This window comes from Nicotiana tomentosiformis, chromosome 8 (genome assembly GCF_000390325.3).
Source record: "Nicotiana tomentosiformis chromosome 8, ASM39032v3, whole genome shotgun sequence".
NCBI lineage: Eukaryota > Viridiplantae > Streptophyta > Magnoliopsida > Solanales > Solanaceae > Nicotiana > Nicotiana tomentosiformis.
The window spans coordinates 54,603,427-54,624,811 of record NC_090819.1 but is presented as its reverse complement, the minus strand read 5'-3'; positions in this window follow the sequence as shown (position 1 = coordinate 54,624,811).

Below are 21,385 nucleotides of genomic sequence, written 5' to 3'. Positions count from 1 at the left end.
TCGGTACGTGTAAATGCTCGGCCGTAGTAGGCTCGCTCATAGGCGCTCGGCCATACTGGGCTCTGTATCTCGGCCATCCTGGGCTCGCTCGTAGGCGCTCGGCCACAGTAGGCTCGGTATATATAACTTACCATCTAATCAGAGGTTGCCCAATAGGGGCCTGCCCACCGATTATAGCTCGATGGTGGTGAAAATAGTGTAATACTGTATATATATATATATATATATATATATATATATATATATATAGACCCTCTGCTCTCTTGACTGAATAAAGACAAAACTAAACTGAATATGAAGTCCCGATAAGGAATAATATTGTAACTTATGAGACTAGAATAATGTGAATGAATTCATGAATACGAACTTCTCTTTATGTCTCATTATTAACACATGTAGCTACGAGATCATGCCAAAATGAAGGAAGGGCTTAGCCTTAACATACCTTATCACAATATTTCCAATCACCAAGTTGAACTCACCTCTTCGCACCTTAATCTACAAGAATGATAATAATGCTATCGTTAAGTTACGAAAGGTACAACTATCGCACAACGAACGACAAACTTATTTTGTATTAAAACGGGCAGCATCTCCCCTATAATCCCTACTTCCTCCAAATTCAAGATAACACCAACAATACAAGAACAGAACAATGAAAACATATATACATCATTTTCCAGCCCTATATACACCATCAAATACTACAAAACAGCCCAACACACCCCAATCTCTTTATACACAAAACGACCACCGTAATAGTGTCAAACGACCCGAAAATGTTATGACGAACGACCAGCCAACCACCCTACATTTATATGGTGTTTCTACACCCCCTTCCTCCTCCAAAACTCCACAAAACAGTAGTAAAACATGCAGCCCAACCGCAACACAAAACAGTCCACAAAACAGTCCGCTACAAGTGAATAACTCGAACTCACGGCTTCCGATCACCGTCCCGTGAGTTCTCACAAGTATAGAACGACTTACCATGAATTTATAGAAGAAAAACTGGATGAAAGAGAGCAGTAAACTCACCTTATTTGTTGGATAACTCAGCTCCTATCTTGGTTCTTCAAACTCTAGGTTTTACCTCCAATTAGAACTTGAAAGGGAGAGAAAATCAATTAGGGTTTGTGGGAAATTTTTGGGAGGATTCTTTGCAGAGTTTATGTCTGGTTATTATGCTCTATTTTAAGTCTAATATATGAAGAAAATAGGCCTTTAAAAGGCCTCTTTGGACGACCCGAAATGGCATATTTTTGGGCTTTCATTTAAGCAAGTAGGTGACACACCTACTTGTCACCTAGCAGCTTGCGCAGTATCGCAAAAATGCCCATATCTCACTACTCTGATGTCGTATTGACAAACGGTTTAATGCATTGGAAAATAGACTCATAGATATTTAATTTCATGGGTGGAACACCCCATAACTCTAAGTATATTAGGAGAAAATTGCAGTCACATTTGACCCAAAGTTTCAGTAAAACTTATGAGTGTAACTTGTGATGACTTTCATCGACTTTTGTTCCACAACTAGCTTGACATTAAAACATAACATACGGATGTCATACGACTAATATAAATCATAACATAATCTCCTTATCATGTTAATCACCCTAGTCTCACTCCAAAGGTACATGTTATAACATTCCCAATTTGTCGACTTTCGACGAAATATTATTTTATTCAATTGCTTTAGCTTCTGAACTGTCCAACCCTCTTTGTACTTGTTGTTCATGATCTTCAATATTTGTAACCTCATAGGTAACATGATTAACTTACTTTATATACTTTTAAATATTATCTCATTTTTGGTCCTATATTAGTTTGCTTACGACGCATTTTTATGTACGAAAATATAGAGTGTAACACTGGAGGTAGTGGCGGCATTAGGCGGTCATTAGTGACTTCGCTGGAAAATAGTCGATGGAATTTGGGGTCCAAACAAATAGGAAAAGATAGAGAAAAAAGAGTTCTATCCATCCATGTATGTGTTGTGGGGGGGGGGGGAGGAGGAGGGGGGACCGGAACTTCACGAATTTGGGAAAAATTGTGGCGGCTAGGATTTCCTAGATCTAAAATTTGCGGAGTTTGAGGGAGTTTTGAAGGATTTGTTTTGAATATATGGAAAGCGGAGGTGTTTTAGATTACATGGTAAAATTTTGGGGGTGTTTGGACCAACCGTCGTGGCGGCGGACGAGAGAGAGAGTGTGAGGAGGGAGCTAGGGTTCGGTTACGGAGTGAAATAGGAGGATTTTCAGATTTTTGGAGCTTTAAATTTGGAATGGAAAATGGATCTAAGCCATTGGATCAAGAAGAATGGAGGGATGAGATTTGATCCCACATTTACTTATCAAAACGACATAGTTTAGGTGCGAAACTACGTCGTTTCGTGATCTACACCTAGCAACCCCTTTATGGATTGGCTAGTGCACTTTTGGCCACTTAATTCATTTCAATTTTGTCCTAATTACCTTAATCCTACTTATTAAACTAAATTTTACAAATTAAATAACTTATTCAAATAATCGATTAACTAGATTAATTCACCAACTAAACCGTTAGTTAATTCCAAAAATGCACAAATGAAGAAAGAACTATTTTTTTGTTGGTATTTTTATGATAGGAAATATACTATTAAAGACACAAAAATTGAGAAAAATAATTAAACTAATAAAACACTAATGACTTTCGGAGGTGTTAAAATAGTGCAAAAATTAGATATTCACAGTTGTCCATCTTTGCTCGAGAACATGAAGAGTTTTCGTGCAAATAAAAGTGAATGCCATGGCTAAATTTTGCTCACATATCACACCAATGAAAGCATTTTGAAAAATGGTGACCGAACCTTACTTCCGAGGTTGCCTACATATCCTTGTTTAGAGAAATCGGGTCAGTGTAGTTCTGAAAAAATTTTGTAGCTAGGACTACTAGATACTGAGTTAAGACGGTTGATGTTGTTGTTGTTGCTGTTATTGTTACGTGTTGCTTACATCAAAAGGAAAAGAGAAAAGATATGTCTGCAAACTAGGAGTTAACAAATTCCTATCTATGTGCCTTCTGGAGTCAAATCTTGATTCTTGACCTGCTCGCTTGTGTTGATCTTAGATTGGATCTTGATGCTCTTTGAAGAAAAGATTATGACTCAATCTGAGTTGCTTGCTTTCCTGATCTGAAATTGAGAAGATGAATCTTGAGAAGATGGGTTGCTGACATATTGTCAAAGTTAACTCCAACTATCATGTGATCGAAAGACTTCTTCCTTCTGATGATAGCTGAAACTACAAGCTTTGATCGTCACAACCTGTGCTCTACGACGGGGCCTGCAAAGCCATCAAAGACGAACAAAATGAACAGAAGAAATTTCCTCATTTTGGCACTGAGAAAATTTTGTAAGTTATTGGGTAAAGCTGCAGATCAACTCATTTTATTTGAAAGATGCAAAAATGATACTGAAGATTCTGAATCGAATGTGCTTCTCTTAAGAGTAGAACTGATAAAACTTAGACTAGGAGATGCATCTCCCATGGGTAGTATTGGAATGATTATGAGATTGAAGGACTCGAAGTAAGGATTGTGTCTCCTAGGGTTACTAGCTGAGGTTAGGAAGTGCGTATCCTATTGGAATGAACTGGGATGACGCAAAGCTAGGAAGTGCATCTCCTACGAGTGAGGTTGAAGGACTTGTACTAGGAGGTGCTTCTCCTAAGATTGATGGTTTCGATTAGGAAGTGCGTCTCCTATTGGAATAATCAAACTAGGAAGTGCGTCTCCTAGGAATGAGGTTAAAAGACTTGTACTAGGAAATGCGTCTCCTAGGATTGGTGGTTTAGATTAGGAAGTGCGTCTCCTATTAGAATAGCTCAAACTAGGAAGTGTGTCTCTTACGAATGAGGTTGAAAGACTTGGACTAGGAAGTGCGTCTCCTAGGATTAATGGTTCAGATTATGAAGTGCATCTCCTATTAGAATAACTCAAACTAGGAAGTGCGTCTCCTATGAATGAGGTTGAAGGGCTTGAACTAGGAAGTGTGTCTCCTAGGATTGATGGTTCAGATTAGGAAGTGTGTCACCTATTAAAATAACTCAAACTAAGAAGTGCTTCTCCTATGAGTGAGGTTGAAAGACTTGGACTAGGAAGTGTGTCTCCTAGGATTGATGGTTCAGATTAGGAAGTGTGTCTCCTATTAGAATAACTCAAACTATGAAGTGCGTCTCCTAGGATTAATTGTTCAGATTAAAAAGTGCGTCTCCTATTAAAATAACTCAAACTAGGAAGTGTGTCTCCTACGAGTGAGGTTGAAAGACTTGGACTAGGAAGTGTGTCTCCTAAGATTGGTGGTTTAGATTAGGAAGTGTGTCTCCTATTGGAATGACTCAAACTAGGAAGTGCGTCTCCTATGAGTGAGGTTGAAAGACTTGGACTAAGAAGTGCGTCTCCTACGAGTGAGGTTGAAATACTTGGACTAGGAAGTGCGTCTCCTAGGATTGGTGGTTTAGATTAGGAAATGCGTCTCCTATTGGAATGACTCAAATTAGGAAGTGCGTCTCCTACGAGTGAGGTTAAAAAACTTGGACTAGGAAGTGCGTCTCCAAGGATTGGTGGTTTGGATTAGGAAGTGCGTCTCCTATTTGAATGACTCAAACTAGGAAGTGAGTCTCCTATGAATGGGGTTGAAAGGCTCGGGCTAGGAAGTGCATCTCCTAGGATTAATTGTTCAGATTAGGAAGTGTGTCTCCTATTGAAATAACTCAAACTAGGAAGTGTGTCTCCTACGAGTGAGGTTGAAAGACTTGTACTAGGAAGTGTGTCTCCTAAGATTGGTGGTTTAGATTAGGAAGTGCGTCTCCTATTGGAATGACTCAAACTAGGAAGTGCGTCTCCTACGAGTGAGGTTGAAAGACTTAGACTAAGAAGTACGTCTCCTACGAGTGAGGTTGAAATACTTGGACTAGGAAGTGCGTCTCCTAGGATTGGTGGTTTAAATTAGAAAGTGTGTCTCCTATTGGAATGACTCAAACTAGGAAGTACGTCTCCTACGAGTGAGGTTAAATGACTTGGACTAGGAAGTGCGTCTCCTAGGATTGGTTGTTTGGATTAGGAAGTGCGTCTCCTATTGGAATGACTCAAACTAGGAAGTGAGTCTCCTACGAATGAGGTTGAAAGACTCAGACTAGGAAGTGCATCTCCTAGGGTTGATGGTTCATATTAGGAAGTGCGTATCCTATTGGAATGACTCAAACTAGAAAGTGCGTCTCCTACGAATGAGGTTGAAAGACTTGGACTAGGAAGTGTGTCTCATATTGGAATGACTCAAACTAGGAAGTGTGTCTCCTACGAGTGAGGTTGAAAGGCTTGGACTAGGAAGTGCGTCTCCTAGGATTGATAATTTCGATTAGGAAGTGCGTCTCCTATTCGAATAACTCAAAGTAGGAACTGCATCTCCTACGAGTGAGGTTGAAGGACTTGGAGGGAATGTAACCAAGGGTTGGCGCCCTGTATCACTGAGAAAGAATATAACCAGGGGTTGGCGCCCAGTATCACTAAGAGAGAATATAATCAGGGGTTGGCGCCATGTATCAGTGAGAAGGAATGTAACCAGGGATTGGCACCCTATATTACTGAGATATAATATGACCAGGGGTTGGTACCCTGTATCGTTGAGAGAATGTAACCAAGGGTTGACGCCCTGTATCATTTAGAGAGAAGGTAACCAGGGGATAGGATACCTTGTATGGAAATGGAACCTCATTAAAGATTAGTGTACATTATGTTGGAAAATACACCTAGAGATTGGTGTACCCTATACTGAACATGCGACTAGGGAATGGTGTGCCCTATATAAAAATGGAGTCTCAACTAAGGACTGGTGTACCTTATGCTGGAAAATGAAGTAGTTGATGATGTAATTATAGGCATGCCTAGAAAGAAAAGGCAGAGACTTTGAAGAACTTACCTTTGGTGACATTAGTTCTTTGAGAACTGCATTTCTACGCTACTTTGTTTCATGCTTCAAACAAAGAAAGATTTGTGAGTTCAATAGTGGTGGTCGGTTTGTGGCCCTGATGCGCTGAATAGTTTGAATTTGCGGCCACCTTGCTGAAGAAGAACTGATTCTTTCAGCGCGATACTGAGTTGCTCGGATACTTTGTATTGCTTTCTGGAAATCTTGGCTTTCCATCGTTGCCCCCGACTATTTCGTACCCAGATGTCTAAGGTGTTGTTGAACCTTGTCTATAAAGCAAGTCTTCACTTTGGCGGTTTTTTTCTTTAAAAATCAAACTTGATTATCTTGCACCCGATATCAGTTTGTGTCAGTGGTGCTATCAGCTTTTCCCATGAAGCAAGTCTTGCTTAGTGACCTTTTTGATTTCTTCGAAACACTTTGTTCGGCTTATCAGAGAAAATCACAATCTGATTTGTGCCTTTGTCAATGTCGTGTATGCCCCACATTCTTTATTTTGCACTTCCGAGAAACGGTGACCAATTTTGTGGCCCTTTCTTTGTTGGCTTCTAAGCAAATAGACCAACAACCTTTTCTCCTTGGAACTTCCGTTTGCATGAACCCTCAGATCTTGTTTAACTTCAACAACTTATTGTGCGTGTTGCTTCCTCTGTATGTCCTCTTTGATGTGCTAGAATTGAACTCGCTTCGTACAGTTAGAAAGTTGGTAACAGATTTTGAAATCATTTCTTGTGTGTCTTAACAAATACTGACTCAAAATAATAATGCAAATGGACACAATGACGTGATGTAAAAGTGAGAAGGAATAGTATTTAACTAAAAATGCCGCTTTAGGGGGGAAGAAAGAATGAAATCTTTTCAATGTGGTAGCCAACTTTAATGATCATGACATGCATTTTGGACTGAGCGGCCAAATCTTTCCAACCAATCTATCCTTTCTTCTTGTTGTTCCCTTTCATCTTTGAAGTTAGCCTCTTTGTGCCAATCATTTGCATCAAAACACAGCTCACCTTCAACCAGTAGTGCCCCGAAAGGTTTTCACCAACCAGCCTCTCTCATTTATTTATCTCTACTTACCATCGCCTTACAGTGCCCATGAGGGTTTTCACCAATAAGACTCTCTCATTTTCATTCATTATCTTCTTCTTTTTTTCACCTTTTTGTGCGAGCAACTTGACATTTTTCTATATCGTATGACAACTGTTGCTTATTGCGTGTTTTCCTTGGCATTCTTAAAGACTAATTGGGAAGTCTTTATTTAGAAAGCTTTTGGATAGGGTTATAAAGAAAGGGTCACATGAAGGCTCAAAATAGATCAAAGATGACGGGTTGTATACTTACAACTCTTGGAATCGACTCTTCATAAAAATATTTTTTTTTAAAATACTTCTGGGCCAATTTCAGATACTGAAATTTTTTTCTTTTTGATTTGGTTAAACTGAACCCTAGTATAGAGCTGCCTACGTATCCTTTAAAGGAATCAAGTCAAACGTAATTCAAACTAACACGAAAGATTTCTTTGTTGTTTTTCTTTTCATTTTTCTTTCTTTCTTTTCTCTTTTGTTTTTCTTCTCTTTTTTTTTAATCAAATTGTCCTAGCTCCTATTTTCTGGTGGCATGGATCTTCGATTCGTTTTTTTTTACTATATACTTGATTTCAAAAGAAGGGGGTCAAAGAAAAATAAAACAGGCTCAAAAAGGGGTGACGAAGGGTATAAAATATTTGGGTAGCAGAAAAAGGGCCTCCAAACCTCAAGAATGCCAAACATACTATCTCTTCTCAGGTATAGCATTGATGGACATGACAGACTTCTTGGTTTTGTGAGGTGTATAGCTCCGTAGTCAGTATCTTGTTCGCAATAAATAACCTCTTTGACAATTTGGAGCCACCCTTTCTTGGTCTTTGTCTTGATGTGAAAGTATGCACTTCAGTACCAACTAATCCATTTAAAATTCCCTCGAATGCACCTTCTTTGAGATTTGGGTCATCTTCCATGATATAACTATTTTGGTTCCCTGTGAACTTGACACAACTTATCATCAAAGTGTTTCATCCTTTTTCTTATTTTCAAAATATTTTTTCCTCGATTCAATTCAAGATTAGAGAGGCTTTCTAAAATCTAGCCGAAAACTCCACGTGTATGTCATGTCACTAAAATTGGCGTGAAAAGAACTATATATGCAATAAGAACTAAACATCATGGATTAAAATGGCACAAAGCAAAAAAGTTGCATTTTATTGATTAAAGCATAAAGAGGTTTGATGACAGGACAAACGAACAACATCTGGATCACAACCTCGAAATAATCTAGATGATAGAAATTATGACAAATCAAATTACCAAGACTCACTCCCGGCAAGGAGGGAAGTGACTTTCCAATTGCAAAGCTTCGACATCTTAGCTAGAATTTGCACATCAACATCAAACAAGACCTTCAATAATTTTGATCGCCTTGCATTCAGTGGACATGTTCTTGACTTTTTCAGCAAACTGTCCCCAATATTGGCTATCGGATTTTTGAACTGGCGGCATGAGAAATTTCATAGCAACCAATTTTCCAAGAAGACTTGGAAGAATTCTCATGTCTCCATATCATCACAGATCGTCTCACACAAAGCATGTCCTATTGCTTAAACCTGGTAAGAGTCAACCAATATTTGCCTCTATGTTTTACCACCAAACTATCTACTTGCTTTTTCGTGACCTTAGTTGGATCAACAATAGCGGTGCTTATTCTCTTGGTTGAGAAGATGATAGAGTGATCCTGGATTATTTTCGTAATTCATCATTGCAAACCAACAAATCGACCACTTTTAACTAGTTTTTATTTTAAAATAACAAGCAAGTTAGAATGGAAACGCTCTTCTTCTCTTTCTTATTTTCTTTTACAACTTTTTCACTTTTTTTTTCAAAATCATTCGATCGAACCTGATGTGGTTGCCTACGTATCATGTAGGAACATGAATCGGATCTTACGTAGTTTAGGAGGATCAGGAATAAAGTAAATAAAATAACTCTTACTCTTATACAATTCATACCACGATAACTCCTAACAAGAAAAATATTTTTTGGATTTTATTTTTTGGGAATTGTTGAAAGAAAGACTTCTAAAGAAGAAAGAATTATTTATTTTTTGGATTTCAAAATTGTTTTTTACGGATTTCTTTTTTGTTTTTGTTTTTTTTAAATTTGGAATTGTTGAAAGAAAGACTTCTAAAGAAGAAAGAATTTTTTTTATTTCGATTTTTCTTTTTCTTTTTTTGAAAATTTTCGAAAGAAAGACTTCTAAAGAAGAAAGAAAAAATTTTGGATTTTGAATTTTTGCCTTTAAATTTCCGAAAAAAAAATTTGGATTTTAAATTTTCTTTTTAATTTTTGAAAGAAAAACTTTTGAAGAAGAACGAAAATATTTTGGAATTCAATTTTTAAAAAAAAAAAAATTCAAGATTTGATGTATCAAAGAATTTAAAGGAATTTGTTTTTTCTGAATTTTTAAAAATTGGGGGCCGGACCCGATAAAGGTTACCTTCAAATTGGGGGCCGGACTCGGCAGATTTTTTTCTCTTTTTTTTTCGGACACCTCACGTCATACTACTTCAAATTTATTTTTTTAGTAAAAACGGATTATTTGTACCAAACCGGGGGAATAATTTATTTTCAATTCCACTCAACTAATTTTTTAAAGCCGGTTAACAATTCATGCAAGCCTTCTAAATGATGTAGTGTCACAACCCAAAATCCACTATAGGTCGTGATGGCGCCTAACGCCGCCGTCAGGCAAGCCAACGGTGATTAATCAACTTAGTTACTCATTTTATAACTTTTGAAATCATAATTTCCATTAACTAAATAGTATGAAATAGAATTTACAGGGTGAAATGATAATATTTACTTGAACTACAATAATGAACGACCAGTAGGAACCCCCATAACCCCATGTAACAAGTGCATGAGCATCTACTAAGGAGTACAATAAAAAAAATACAGCATCCGTCTGGAATTACAAGTTAGACAGGAGAATATAAATAACTCTAATAGAGACTCTGTATGCTGCCGATCGTAACATGGAATGCAGCTCACCGTATAGTCCCCGCAATAGCCGCGCCTCTGCACCCAGAGGACCACCGAAAACATATATAAACCTGCACAATAAGTGCAGCAAGTGCAGCATGAGTACGTAAATCAACGCGTACCCAGTAAGTATCCAGCCTAACCCGAGAGAAGTAGTGACGAGGGGTCAAAATCGATACTTACTAGGTGTCCAATAAATCAAATACAGTAGGAAGTAAACAGGCATGAGGCAGAGTAAATAAACGAAATAAGCAAGTATAAATATGTGGTACAACTCCCCTCTCAACAATAAACTCAAGCTCTCGATTAGCAGTTACCTCCTCAATCGGAGTGTATATCCAATGAACCTCACCAGATAGGTGTGATGACCCGATAGGTCATCTAGAGTTTTAAATCTTAATTTTGTGATTCGAAACCTCAAACATCTCATTTTTGCCTTCCTCGATTTACGTGTGCAATCTGTGTCTTTTTCCGAGAGGCTTTTATGTTAAAATTGATAAAATGTAAAATTGTGCCTTAAAGATCCATTTGAGTTGACTTCGGTCAACGTTTTGACAAACAGACCCGGATCTGTATTTTGACGATCCTGGTGGGTCCTTATCATAATTTGGGACCTGGGCGTATACCCAAAATCGAATTCAGAGGTGGTCCCTAACTCGAGTTATCGCATTTTGTCAAAAATTTAAAGTTTAAAGGTTTAATGAATTTAAAGATTTAACCAAGGTTTGACTTTATTGCTACCGGGCTCGGATTTTTGGTTCCAGAGCTTGGTATATGTTCATTACTAAATTTATGACTCATCTGCAATATTTGGTGTAAAACGGAGTTGGTTTGACATGATTTGAGCGTCCGGTTGTTAAAATAAAAATTTCTAAAGTTTCATTGAAAATTTCATTTAATTTGGTGTCTGATTCGTAGTTCTAGGTATTATTTTGGCGATTTTATCGCGCAAGTGAGTTCTTATGAGGTTTTTTGACTTGTGTGCATGTTTGGTTTGGATCCCCGAGGGCTCGGGTGGGTTTCAGATAAGCTACGGAAGGATTTTGGACTTAGAATCATAGCTGAAGCCTTTGTACTTCGGGTGTCTGCTACAGACTTCGCAATTGCGAGGTCTGGCTCGCAAATGTGAGCCTCGCATTTGCGAAGAAATCATCGCATTTGCGAGCATGGGCTGGGGGGATTGGTTTCTCGCAATTTCGAGTACTCTGGCACAATTGCGAAAGAGGCTGGTCTGCATTTGCGAACAAATTGTTTGCATTTGCAATGGGAACTGGGGGGGAGCTTATTCTCATTTGCGATAGAGCCCAGTTCGCATTTGCGAACAAATCGTCGCAAATGCGATGTTAGCATAAATGTGGGGATTTCGCATTTGCGAAGGAAATCTCGCATTTGCGGGGTTCGAAATTGCGAACCCCAGGTCGCAATTGCGAATTCTGCGCCTAGTCAAAAGCCGAGTTAGACGGGATTTTGTTCATTCTTTCAAATTTTCAAACCTAGAAACCTTAGAGGCAATTTTTCCAAAAGCTCTTGTTCCTCAATTCGTTGGTAAGTGATTCTAACCTACTTTCTTTCAATTACCCATTACATTTTATAAGATTTAAACCTAAAATCTAGGATTTTCATGGTAGAAATTGGGGATTTGGGTAGAATCAGGAATTTTTGTAAAATTGGAATTTAAACCTCAAATTGAAGTCGGATTTCGAAACAAATTACATAACCGGACTCGGGGGTGAATGGTTAATCGAGTTTTGGTCCGAATTTCGGGTTTGGACCAAGCGGCCTGGGAGTTGACTTTTTCAATAATGACCTAAATTGAATATTTTCTCATTCGTGGGTAGTTCTTAAGGCTTATTTTGAATCGTTGGTTGATAATTTGCTAGATTTGGTTGTCTTGGAAGCTTGTTCGAAAGGCAAAGTCGTGTTTGAGCTTTGAGTTGATTTTTGGAGCGAGGTAAGTGTCGTGGTTAACCTTGACTTGAGGGATTAGGACTTGTTTGCCTATTTTCTACGTGTTTAAATGTTGGGTACAACGTATATGTGAGGTGACGAGTACTTATGCGTTGTTCTTGGGTTAAAACATGCGGTTGAAACATGTTTCTCGTGATTTATTTCCTTCTTTGATTATGATATCCATGTCTAGGCTAGTTTATTACTTAATTGATCATTCTTTTCGCATTTATGAATTAATTGTGATAATTGAATATTATTGGAAGTTGAGGCTCGGTATTATGGAAACGTTGTTGATGTAAGGTCTATTCTTGATTATTCTTTCTCCCAAATGTCATATATTCATTGCTTCATGGTAAGGGAGAGAGTGTTAATGCACGAAGGGTGATACCATGTCGATTATTGTTCCATTTTTTGATTTATACAAAGTGAGGAAGAGAGTCAAAGCATGAAGGGTGATGTCGTGCCGTATTTATCATTTCATGATGAAATTGAGAGTAAAAGCACGAAGGGGGATGTTGTGCCGTATTTATCATTTTATGGAGAGATTGAGAGTAAAAGCACGAAGGGTGATGCCGTGCCATTATTACTGTTTCATGGTGAGGTTGAGGGTAAAAGCACGAAGGGTGATGTCGTGCAGTTTATATTCATTATGTTTATCCGTTTCATTGGCTGAAGGTTTATTGACCGTTTTATGTTGTCATTCCATGTTGTAGTTATTGTATATTGTACCCTTTTTTGCATGTCCCCTCCTAATAGTACATGTTAAATCCTTATTTGTTGTCATGTTGTATGTATATTTTTGTCGGTATAGGTTTAATTACGTGGGTGTCCTGTCATAGCCTCGTCACTACCTCGTCGAGGTTAGTCTCGACACTTACGGAGTACATTGGGTCGGTTGTACTCATACTACACTCTGCACTTCTTGTGCAGATTTTGGTACTGGTCCCAGCTGTACGTGAGGTGCATCAGCTCGGATTAGCATTTGGAGACTCGAGGTAGATCCGCAGGCATCTGCAGACCTTGAAGTCCCCTTCCTCTTTCCTTACTTACTGTTCATCTCGTTAAAGACAGTTGTATTTATTTCAGACTCTGTATGTAGAATCTCTAGAAGCTCATGTACTTGTAACTCCAGATTCGGGTTGTACTAGATATTGGATTATTATGCTATTTGGTACTTCATTTTAGCTTCATTTCTGTCTGATTGGTTAAATTGTTCAAAGTGTTTAAAATTGGTATAAGAATTACTCTAACATTGGCTTGCCTAGCAAGTGAAATGTTAGGCGCCACCACTGCCCCGAAGGTAGGAATTTCGGATCATGACAAGTTGATATCAGAGAACTAGGTTACCTAGGTCTCATGAGTCACGAGCAGGCTTAGTAGAGTCTGGAGGAGCGGTATGGAGACGTCTGTACTTATCTTCCAGAGGCTATGGAGTTTAGGAACAATTTCCCTTCTATTCTTCTCTATCGTGCAATTTTATTCTCTCATTGATAATTGAACTCTTCTACTCTTGTTCTCTTACAGATGGTGAGAACATGTACTGCATCTTCAGCTGGACAGCAACCGGAGCCCCCAGTGGTAGCTTCTATTAGAGGCAGAGGACGAGCCCGAGGTCGCGCTAGGGGCCGAGGTAGAGGCAGAGCTTAGCCTAGAGCTCGAGCAGCAACACCAGCAGTGGAGCCTCAAGTGAATTTTGATGAGGAGATTCCAGCTCAGACTGTACCTGTTGGACCGGCTCAGGTCCAGGAGGGGTTCATCGCCACTCCAGTGCTTCAAGATGCTCTAGTGCGTTTGGTAGGCCTTATGGAGAGTGTGGCCCAAGTTGGTACATTTCCAGTGGCACCAGCCATCTCTCAGGCTGGGGGAGGAGCACAGACCCCTTCTACTCACACTCCGGAGCAGATGGCTCCCCAGTATTAGGCTGGGGTAGTTCAGCCGGTTGTTGCGGCCCAGGCCGGTGATAGGCCCGCCATGCTTCTGAGGCTTTATTGAGGTTGGACAAGTTTACTAAGCTCTTTCTAGTTCACTTCAGTGGTGCACCTTATGAGGACCCAAAGGATTATCCTGACCGCTGCCATAAGGTGCTGCGAAACATGGGTATAGTTGAGACTAATGGGGTTGATTTTGCTGTGTTTTAGATAACGGGTTCTGCCAAGAGGTTATGGAGAGATTATATGTTGACCAGACCAGCTGGGTCGCCTGCACTTACTTGGGAGTAGTTCTCACAGCTATTTCTAGAGAAGTTTCTCCCTATCACACTGAGAGAGGATTACCGCAGGCAGTTTGAGCGCCTCCATTAGGGCAGTATGAATGTTACTCAGTATTAGACCCGTTTTGTAGATATAGCCCATCATGCTCTTCTCTTGCTTCCTACTGAGAGAGAGAGAGGGTGAGGAGGTTCATTGACGGACTCACTCACCCTATCAGGCTACAGATAGCCAAGGAGACCGGGGGTGAGATTTCCTTTCAAATGGCTACTAATGTCGCTAGGCGAATCGAGATGGTTCTTGCACAGGAGAGAGGGCAGGGGTCTGATAAGAGGCCTCATCATTTCGGTGGGTTCAGTGGTGCCTTGTCAGGAGGCAAGGGTACTTTTGGTAGAGGCCATCCTCCCAGGTCATTTCATTTAGTGCTCCAGGCATCCTACAATGCTTAAGGTGGTCGCGGCCTTCATACGTCTCATTCTGACTAGCTAGCCTACAGTGCGCTACCAGCTCCTATTAGTGCACCTCCACTCTAGAGTTTTCAGGGTGGTTACTCAGGTCGACATGGTCAGTTTTAGGGTCAGTAGTCACAGCAGCCGAGGTCCTGTTATACTTGTGGTGATCCGAGACACATTGCTAGATTTTTCCGTCGGGCACCGGGCAGCTCATAGCAACAGGGTTCTCGTGCCATGGTCCCGGCACCGGTTGCTTTACCACCCACTCAGCCAGCTAGAGGTAGGGGTCAGGCAGCTAGAGGTGGAGGTCAGGCCGTTGGAAGGTGGAGGTCAGGCCGTTAGAGGTGGAGGCCAGCCAGTTAGAGGCTGTCCCAGGGATGCGGTTCAGAGTGGTGGGGCCCAGCCTCGATTTTAAGCCTTTCCAGCGAGGACTGAGGCTGAGTCATCTGATGCTGTTATCACAGGTATTTTCCCAGTTTGCCATAGAAATGCTTCAGTTCTATTTGATCCGGGCTCTACTTATTCCTACGTGACATCCTAATTTGCTTCATATATGGTTATGCCTCGTGATTCTTTGAGTTCTCCTGTGTATGTGTCCATACATGTGGGAGATTTTATCGTAGTAGGTCGTGTCTATTGTTCGTGTGTGGTTACCATTAGGAGTCTTGAGACTAGCATAGATCTCCTACTTCTCGATATTGTAGATTTTGATATCATCTTGGGTATGGATTGGTTGTCACCTTGTCATTCTATATTGGATTGTCATGCCAAGACGGTGACCTTATCCTTGCCGGGGTTGCCTCGATTAGAGTAGAAGGGGATTCTTGGCCACTCTACTAGTAGGGTTATCTCTTATGTGAAGGCTCGATGTATGGTTGAGAAGGGGTGTCTAGCTTATTTGGCTTATGTCCGCGATTCTAGCGCGGAAGTTCCTTCCATGGATTCAGTACCAGTTGTTCATAAGTTTCCAGAGGTGTTTCCTACATATCTGTCGGGGATACCACCCGATAGAGATATTGACTTCTGTATTGCTTTGGCTCCGGGCACTCAACCCATTTCTATTCCGCTATACCGTATGGCCCCGCCAGAGTTTAAAGAATTGAAGGAGCAGTTACAAGATTTACTTGATAAGGGATTCATTCGACCTGGTGTCTTGCCCTGGGGTGCGCCTGTGTTGTTCGTGAAGAAGAAAGATGGATCGATGAGGATGTGCATAGACTCTCGACAGTTGAACAAAGTCACCATCAAGAACGAGTATCCATTGTCAGGGATTGGTGACTTATATGATCAGCTTCAGGATGCCAAGGTGTTTTCGAAGATTCATTTGAGGTCTGGCTACCATCAGTTGAATATTAGGGCATTTGATGTCCCTAAGACAGCTTTTCGGACTAAGTATGGGCATTATGAGTTTCTAGTGATGTCATTTGGGCTGACTAATGCCCCATCAGTATTTATGGATTTAATGAACCGGGTGTTCAAGACCTACTTAGATTCCTTCGTGATTGTATTTATTGACGATATCTCGATCTACTCCCGCAGTCGAGGGGAGCACGAGCAGCATCTTCGGACTGTATTTCAGACTCTGCGGGATAGCCAGTTATATGCCAAGTTTTCAAAGTGCGAGTTTTGGTTAGACTCAGTCGCCTTTTGGGGCACGTCGTATCGGCAGAGGGCATACAGGTGGATCCTAAGAAGATTGAGGCAGTTCAGAACTGGCCTAGACCCACTTCACCTATGGAGATCCGGAGTTTCCTGGGTTTGGTGGGTTATTACCATTGGTTCGTGGAGGGGTTTTCATCTATAGCAGCCACATTGACCAGATTGACCCAGAAGGGTGCCCCGTTTAGATGGTCAGGCGATTGTGAGTTGAGCTTTCAGAAGCTCAAGACTGTTTTGACTGCGACGCCAGTGTTGGTATTTCCCACAGGTTCAAGATCTTACACGGTGTATTGTGATGCATCTCGTGTTGGGCTCAGTACAGTACTGATGCAGGATAGCAGTGTGATCGCATATGTGTTGCGGCAGTTGAAGGTTCATGAGAAGAATTACCCTGTTCATGACTTAGAGTTGGCAGCCACTGTTTATGCGCTAAAGATTTGGAGGCACTATCTTTACGGCGTGTCGTGCGAGGTATTTACGGATCACCAGAGTCTACAGTATTTGTTCAAACAAAAGAATCTCAATTTGAGGCAAAGAAGGTGGTTGGAGCTATTGAAAGACTATGATATCACCATCTTGTATCATCCCGGGAAGGCCAATATGGTGGCCGATGCCCTTAGTAGAAAGACAGTGAGTATGGGCAGCCTTGCATGCATTCCAGTTAGTGAGAGACCGCTTGCGTCGGATGTTCAAGCTTTGGCCAATCAAATTATGAGGTTAGATGTTTCAAAGCCCAGTCATGTTCTAGCTTGGACAGTCGCTCGATCTTCCTTGTATGAGCGCATCAGAGAGCGGCAGTATGATGACCCTCACTTGCTTGTCCTTAGAGACACGGTGCGACACGGTGGTGCCAAGCAGGTTACTGTTGGAGATGATGGAGTTTTGAGGATGCAGGGTTGTATTTGTGTGCCCAATGTAGATGGACTTCGTGAGTTGATTCTTGAGGAGGCCCACAGTTCCCGGTATTCTATTCATCCGGGTGCCGCCAAGATGTATCAGGACTTGCGGCAGCATTATTGGTGGAGAAGAATGAAGAGAATATTGTTGCATATGTAGCTCGGTGTCTAAATTATCAGCAAGTAAAGTATGAGCATCAGAGACCTGGTGGTTTGCTTCAGAAGTTAGAGATTCCTGAGTGGAAGTGGGAGCGTATCACTATGGATTTTGTTGTAGGACTCCCACGGACTCAGAATAAGTTCGACGCGGTATGGGTTATTGTGGACAGGGTGACCAAGTCAGAGAATTTCATTCCTGTGCAGTTACCTATTCTTCAGAGCGATTAGCTAAGATCTACATCTGCGAGATTGTCTTTCTTCACGGTGTGCCCATGTCTATCATTTCTGATCGAGGTACGTAGTTCATCTTGCACTTCTAGAGAGAAGTACAACGTGAGTTAGGCACGCAGGTTGAGTTGAGCACAATATTTCATCCTCAGACAGACGGACAGTCCGAGCGCACTATTTAGATATTGGAGGATATGCTCCACGCTTGTATTATAGATTTCGGGGGTTCTTGGGATCAGTTCTTGCCACTTGTAGAGTTTTCCTACAACAACAGCTACCAGTCGAGCATTCAGATAGCTCCCTATGAGGTATTATATGGGAGGCAGTACCGATCGCCAGTTGGATGGTTCGAGCCGGGGGAGGCTCGGTGTTGGGTACAGATTTGGTACAGGATGCCTTGGATAAGGTCAAGATTATTCAGGATTGACTTCGCATAGCTCAGTCTTGGTAGAAGAGTTATGCCGACCGTTGAGTTTGTGATGTTGCATTCATGGTCGGAGAGAGGGTATTACATCGGGTTTCACCCATGAAGGGTGTGATGAGGTTTGGGAGGAAGGGCAAGTTGAGCCCTAGGTATATCGGACCCTTTGAGATTCTGGAGAGAGTAGGTGAGGTGGCTTACAGGCTCGCATTGCCACCTAGTTTATCAGCAGTCCATCCGGTGCTCCATGTGTCTATGCTTTGGAAGTATCACGATGATCCGTCCCATGTGTTAGATTTCAGCTCAGTCTAGTTGGATAAGGATTTGACTTACGAGGAGGAGCCGGTGGCTATTCTAGCCCGGCAGGTTCGACAGTTTAGGTCAAAGAGTTATCCTTCAGTTCGAGTGCAGTGGAGAGGTCAGCCGATCGAGGAAGCTACTTGGGAGTCCGAGTTGGATATGCGGAGTAGGTATCCACACTTTTTCACCAGTCCAGGTACTTTTCTTTCTTCGTTCGAAGACGAACGGTTATTTTAGAGGTGGAGAATGTGATGACCCGATAGGTCATCTAGAGTTTTAAACCTTAATTCTGTGTTTTGAAACCTCAAATATCTCATTTTAGCCTTCCTCGATTTGCGTGCACAGTCCGTGTCTTTTTTTTGGGAGGCTTTTATGTTAAAAATTGATTAAATGTGAAACTGTGCCTTAAAGATCCATTTGAGTTGACTTCGGTCAATGTTTTGAGCAAACAGACCCGGATCTGTATTTTGACAATCATGGTGGGTCCGTACATTGATTTGGGACCTGGGCGTATGCCCGGAATCGAATTCGGAGGTCCCCAGCTAAGTTATCGCATTTTGTCAAAAATTTGAAGTTTAAAGGTTTAATTAATTTAAATATTTGGCCAAGATTTGACTTTATTGCTACCGGGCCCGAATTTTTGGTTCCGGAGCTTGGTATATGTTCATTACTATATTTATGACTCGTCTGCAAAATTTGGTGAAAAACGGAGTTGGTTTGACGTGATTCGGACGTTCGATTGTTAAAATAGAAATTTCTAAAGTTTCATTGAAAATTTCATTTAATTTGGTGTCCGATACGTAGTTCTAGGTGTTATTTTGGCAATTTGATCGAGCGAGCAAGTTCGTATGAGGTTTTTGGACTTGTGTGCATGTTTGGTTTTGAGCCCCGAAGGCTCGGGTGGGTTTTGGATAGGCTACGGAAGGATTTTGGACTTAGAATCATAGCTGAAAGCCTTTGTGCTTCTGGTGTGTGCTGCAGACTTCACAATTGCGAGGTATGGCTCGCAAATACGAGCCTCGCATTTACAAAGAAATCATCGCACTTGCGAGCATGGGCTGGGGGGATTGGTTTCTCGCAATTTCGACTACCCTACCGCAATTGCGAACGAGGCAGGTCCGCATTTGCGAGCAAATTGTTCGCATTTGCGATGGGAACTTGGGGGGGGGGGATCTTGTTTGCATTTGCAATCAATTGGGTCGCATTTGTGGTAGAGCCCAGTTCGCATTTGCAAACAAATCATCGCAAATGCGATGATAGTAGAAATGTGGGGACTTCGCATTTGTGAAGGAAATCTCGCATTTGCGGTGTAACGACCCGACCGGTCGTATTGGTTTCTAGATCCACATTTCCCTAAATAAGACTCCTCTTATGTTCTTTTACTATTTTATGACTTGTGGGGATGGTTGGTTCGGGATTTGGAAGGGTTCCGGTTGAAATCGGAACACTTGGTTCCTTAGTTTGGCTTTAAAGGGCTGAGTTTGACTTTAGTCAGCATTTTGATTAAACGACCTCGAAACCTAGATTTGATGGTTCCAATAGGTTCGTACGACGATTTTGGGCTTGGGTGTATGTTCGGATCAGGTTTTGGATGACCCGGGAGCGTTTCGGCGCTTAATGTTGAAAGTTGGCTTATTGAAGGTTTAAAAGTTCTTTAAATTTGGTTTGGAGTATGTTTTGGTGTTATCGAGGCACGTTTGTGATTCCGAGACTAGGAATAGTTCTGTATGGTGATTTAAGACTTGCACGCAAAATTTGGTATTATTCAGAGTAGTTTAAGTATGAATCGGTGCGTTCGGAGTAAGTTGGAAGAATTTGAAGTTCATAAGTTGATCCTATTGGTTTTGGGATGCGATTCTTAGTTTTAATGTTGTTTTATGCGTTTCGAGGGTGCAAGTGAGTCCGTTTTATGTTTACAAACTTGTTGGTATGTTTGGACGGGGCCTCGGGGGGCCCGATGCCATTCGGACGATGCACAGAAGTCGTTTGGCCTTGGGTGATCAGCTGAAGCATCCAGCTTCTAGTGCGATCGCACCTGCAGAGGGCCAACTGTAGGTGCGAGCTCGCAGAAGCGAGCCAGCAGCCGCAGAAGCAGTCCAGCATAGGCAGCCCAGAAATCGCAGATGCGGACGAGGTGGACGGAGATGCGCGACCGCAGAAGCGATCAAAGGACCGCAGGTGCAACTTGAGCGCCACAGGAACGGGCTCGCAGAAGCGAGCCGCTCTTCCACAGATGTGGATTTTGGCCAGCCAAGAGAGGACCGCATCTGTGATGAACCTTCCGCATATGCGAATGTCCTGGAGGCAGTGAGGTCCATTTATTTCGGACTTAGGTCATTTTTGGTTCATTTATTTCACTTATTGGGATGATTTTGGAGCTTCCTAGAGAGAGATTTCCACCTAGCTATTGGAGGTAAGTAATTTCTATCCAATGTAAGTTAAATATATAGATTATGGGTACCTTTTAACATGTAAATTTGTGAAAATTATGTGTTTAGATGAATAACCCTAGGTTTTGATAAAAATGGGATTTACCCACGAAAATGGTTATGGGATTGAGTGAAAATTATATATTTGAGTTCGTGAGGTTATGGATAACAACTTTCTTTTAAAATTTCTAGAATCCGGGAACGTGAGCCCGGGGTGAATTTTAAGAATCTTCCAATTTGGGTTGGGTAATTACTCTAATATCTAAATCATTAACTTTTGAGCGTATATTGATTAATTTATACAACATTTGACTAGTTTCGGATTGTTCGGCACCGAGTTGAGGCTTTAGGGTGAATTTGAGGCCGAAAAGTGAGATTTGAGACAAGGTAAGTCTCTTGTCTAAACTTGTAAGAGGGAATTTACCCCATCGGTGATTTAAATTGCTAATTCTGGGGGGCTACATACACACGAGGTGATGAGAGTCCGTGCGTAGCTACTAACCATGCTTATGTTCGAGTAGTTTAGGACCCGAATCGTGAAATACTTGTAATTTTTGCACCCTACTTGTTAATTAAAGTGCCTAAATTATATCGAAACTTGTTAGAGGAATAGTAAAGGACCGAATTTCACTTATTGAGTTTT